Raw genomic sequence first — 4,545 nt, 5'->3', positions numbered from 1 at the left:
AGTGTCCACAAATACTAAGTGCTTCAAATTACCAGAGGCCTTGGGCATTTGGGTATAACAGTTGCCAGTCTCCCATTGGACATACTTATACTCCCATTTTGGTGGAAAGTTTTTAAGTCTTGGGATTGACAAAAGTCCTATCCCCTCCTTAGTGATGTTTATTTGTTGGCTTTGATTTTGGGGTTTTTAAAAACTGGGTTCAACCATATTTGAAGTGACCCTGTCTCTCAAGGCCCCCCACTCAGAGTGGGATCTTTGCTGCAAAATATTTCTCTACAGGATAGACTAAATCTTCAGGCAATAATGTGGCCTAATGTGTATTTTCCGTTAAAAACTTCTGTCTGTATTGGCCAACTTCATTCTGTAGTTCATTCCTGATCTCTTGTAATCTACTGGGGATGTCTGTAGGAGGAATCCGGAAACCCAAAACCTGGTGGGCTTCGTGGCCTGTTTGGCCACAATGCCTGCTAACAGATTGCCTTTAACTGGGTTTTTAATACTCTAAGTGATAAGTGATTGCCACCCCAGATGGCTGTTCTACATCCTCCAGTAGAGCTAAAGTTTCCATAGGGTGTGTTTTTCCTAGTTGTAACATGTGAGGATTGCAGCCCAAATTGGTCCATACCATGTTAGTTACAAACGTCCAAACTCTGCTACTCCCAGTACGTTTTGGAGGGGGCAGACTTCTAACCCAATAAACCCATAACAAGAAAACAAGGGTAGAAACGGCCATGAAAACAAGTGGAAAAGCCCCTCTTTTTGGAGAGTCCCCAGACTATAAATTCAGGAAATAAACTCAAATCCTATATATTAAGTGAATAGTTGCCCTTTGTCCATCATACCTCCTCCAAGGATCTCTTAACTGAAAAGCATATTGGGCTTAATCGTGAGTTAATACTAAACATAATTTGCTGGTAATGCCTATGGTCTCCTGTAATAAAGCAGATTTCCTATACACAATTAAAACCTAAAGCTATCAATTGATTTAGAAGTAACCTTAAATATCTTTAAGCAGTAAGAACAGTTGTATATGGAAACCATACTGGCTAAGTGTTCTGGGTCTCCGGTCCAACAATAGACCATAGAGGTCTTGTGGGTTATTAAAAATGTCAAAACGTTTGATCTATCAGGAGTGGTTCTGGGAGTGGGGAGAGAATAACTACCTTTTGGTTTAAGGTACTCAACAGTTGAAGTCCTGGACCTGAGAAGGTTAGCAACCTCCAGAGGAGTCAGAATCCTAGAAATGGAAATAGGCATGGAAGGATACCTGTTCTCCACTCCACCCCTCCACAAGGCTCAGCTCAGACTCCCACTTTAAAAGAACTGCCAAGGTCCTTTCTATTTCAGAAAGTTAAACAATGAGTGGTATGAACGAACCTGTTAAACTAGCTTTTCCATTCATTCCAGTTAGTATCGCAGAAATTCCCAACTTAAAACCTAAGCCTCTGGAGCCCAACACAGAAAGCCCCAGGCCCTGTTGGGGGTCTGACGGTGACCTCTGCAACCCACCAGGCTGTGTCCTGTAAGCAAGCACGGAGGGTGTGCAGTATTTTGTGGGCCCCAGATATGAGTGGCACGACAGAGTTGATTAGTTCCTTTTCTACCACTAATCATCAAACCAGTTGGACTCCTTCTAGTATTGTCATCTCATTGAAGGTTTTTTCACAAATGCCTTATTCCCCCAAATCCATTTGGGATACAGCCTATTACCCTCCAGGCGTGGGGATGGAAAATTGCAGCCAGGTACAAGGAAGAGTGTGTGTGCTCTCCCTTGTTTTTTAAGGCACCCAGGCTTGGCCTGCATGAAATTGTAGGCAAACCCAACCCTTGTGTCTGCAGACATCACAGGCCTCCTGTAGCAATTCCACTGTCTGCATCTTCCCAGCCCTGGCTGCAATTCTGGACCAAGAGGCAAACGCAGCCTTTGGGGCCAAGGCATCGACTCCCTCCAGGAGAGTATCAGACCCAACCAACCCCCACCCTCAGGGGGCACAGTCATTTCAGGAGGATCGGTTCTATCAGAAGATGCCTTTTTTTCCTCCTCCCCCTCCCCCGCCCCCCACCAACTTCTTTGCAGAGAACTATCCCCTTTGTCCACCTTTAATCTTTTGTATGACAGCCTAAGAATCTTAGCCTCCTTTGCCGGGACAGGTAAGTTCTTCTGATGAGGGTAAGCATATTCACTTACTTACCTGCATCTAATTTCTGGCCTTCAGTGCTCAGCTTTGATTGCTGGCAATAGGCCCACATGATGTCTCTGTGAAGCATATTGGCTGGTGGCAGTTGAGAAGGTAATGGAGGAATTAGGATTTTCTTACCAAGTCTTGCTCTGCCATTGCCTTGTGCTGCCTTTTGCTGTTCAGTCCTATTCACTGAGGTTCTTTGTAACTTTGGTTCACCGGAAGCCTACTGTTTATAGCTTCTCCTGATAGAGATTTGCAAGCCAAATGGTGGTCTGCTGACTTCCTCGTTGAGTTCCTTTACCCTGTAGCCTTTTGCCTTCTCCATGTCCAAAGAGAAGTCCAGGGTATCCATATGGTGTTCAGTGCCCTTGTTAGATGTCCGGTGACTGCTGCTTTCAAATGACACGATGAGCATGCACTCATCAGAAAGGCCTAGTGAGGGTTGGTGTTTAGATTGACCTTCTCACCAAACCAAAGGAGAGCTCTTGTTAGGGCGATGATGGCCTTCAGAGAGGAATTTCTGGGGGGCAGTTGTTCAGCCTGCATTATCTCTTAGGTCACCATAGGATCTCCAACTTCTGCTGCCCGTGTCCCGTAGAGCTATCTTCATCTTTAGAGTTCCCAGTCCAAGTATTGGAAAGGCTGGTCTGTAAGTTCTGGCCCTGCTAGAATATTCTAAATCAATATGTAAACAATCCTGCTCAAGGTGATCATTAGGATCAGCAAGCAAAATTGCCAGGGTTTAATTTCACACTAGGGTTATCGGCTAGGATTCCCTGATAGTTCCCCCACTCAGCCAGTAGTAAGCCAAAATCCTCCCTCCATTCCAGCAGAGTAAGTAATGATATGCATAGACTGTTACTGGTTGGCCAGGTGACTTTTTTGGCACCCTGTAAAACTGTATGAGTAGCAGCAACTGCTCAGACAGGGTGGCCACACTTGGTTCTGCCCGTCTTTTGGTGGGGGTGGGGAAGCCAACAGGTTGGAGAAAATCCTCAGCATTTGGATTAATACTCCCACTCCAATACCTTGTCTTCTATGCACCTATGATTCGAAAGATCTCTTGATCAGGCCACTCTTGGAGTATCAAATGCTCTCTGGCACTCCTCTTCAAATCAGAGGCTCAGCTTCTAATCCTTGTAATGCCTTGTACAAAAGCTAAAATAGCCATAGTTCAGAACTGAAATGTGGCAGAATCCAGTTATGCTTAGGAACGCCCTCAGTTGGCATCTGGTAGTGGGTGCTTTGAGCACAGCAAGTCTTAGTAGGTGGCTTTACCCTTGTTAGGCTGCAGCACAGGTAGTACCCTTGTTAGGCTGCAGTACAGGTACGTGCAAATCACCTTGTGGGGAGTAGACCTTGTATCCACAGTCAGCAGGTGACTTAACAGGCAGATAGTGTTGTCAAAAAGGCTTTTGTAAGTAGAACTGGAGGGTCCTCCAGTCACTAGGCAACAATTTCCCCCAAATAGGGGCAATTCTTAAACCGGAGGTAAAACTGTCCAACACTAATGGTGGGAAGTTCTAGGACCTGGTTCCTGCCATTCAAAAGCAAATAACGATTGGGTCTTCCCTATCAGAATACAGAAGGACATTTTTCAAAGTTGAGACAGAACCATCCATAGGTCCTGGGTATAGTAGTCAGGAACACATATAGATTGGGGACATACAGATCTATGTCTAACTGAAAATCAAGTCAGTAGGTCTTTGACAAAATAAGTACTCAGAAGAAAGTAGTGTTTTTATTTTTGTTTTTTGTTTTAAAACGTGGGCAAAATAATACCATAGGGAGACGTGCAAGGTCTGAGCCCATATTAAAAGCTTGGAAGACTGGCTGTATGCTCTTGCAACTTCCTCTTCAAAGGATATGGTATTTTACTTGGCATTTTGTCATCTCTCAACATGATGGAAACGGGTTCTTACTAGCTTTACCTGGTTTTCCATCTGCCCATACAACCTTCCTCACTTGTTCATAGGTCTCCAGGGACTGGGTCAGCAACCAAAGCTGCCTGTCCCAGTGTAGTCGTCTGTAGTCCGGAGGTTGGTTTAGGAGGTACTTGCAGTCTGAAATGTTCTTTTTCTGGAAAAGTGACTTGAGCGTTCAATTTACAAAGCCAGTCTCAAGGGGATGGGACGCTTGGGCATCTATTGAAACTTATTTCTGTACTCTGAACTTCTATTCCATAGGCTACAGAAATCCTTTTCTGTTCCCCAGTAAATCCTGTTAGATAGTTGTCTAATGGAACTTTTTGCTACTTTAATAACTGAATCAGTGGCTCCAGTGTGTCCTAAAACGTCCATGGACTACTGTCCATTTCCCCTGGGCTCCTGAGGGAAAATCACTATTGGCTTAGCCAGATCAG

General features: G+C 44.7%; 1 pseudogene; it reads right to left on the bottom strand.

The window, feature by feature from the left end:
- Nucleotides 1-1,642: 1,642 nt before the first annotated feature.
- On the bottom strand, nucleotides 1,643-2,598 carry LOC112863796 (developmental pluripotency-associated protein 4 pseudogene; annotated as a pseudogene).
- Between the last annotated feature and the right edge of the window lie 1,947 nt (nucleotides 2,599-4,545).

The sequence above is a fragment of the Puma concolor genome, chromosome C1, assembly GCF_028749965.1.
Source record: "Puma concolor isolate L17-30 chromosome C1, mPumCon1.1.hap2, whole genome shotgun sequence".
NCBI classification, from domain to species: domain Eukaryota; kingdom Metazoa; phylum Chordata; class Mammalia; order Carnivora; family Felidae; genus Puma; species Puma concolor.
This window is presented reverse-complemented; position numbering and strand designations above follow the sequence as displayed.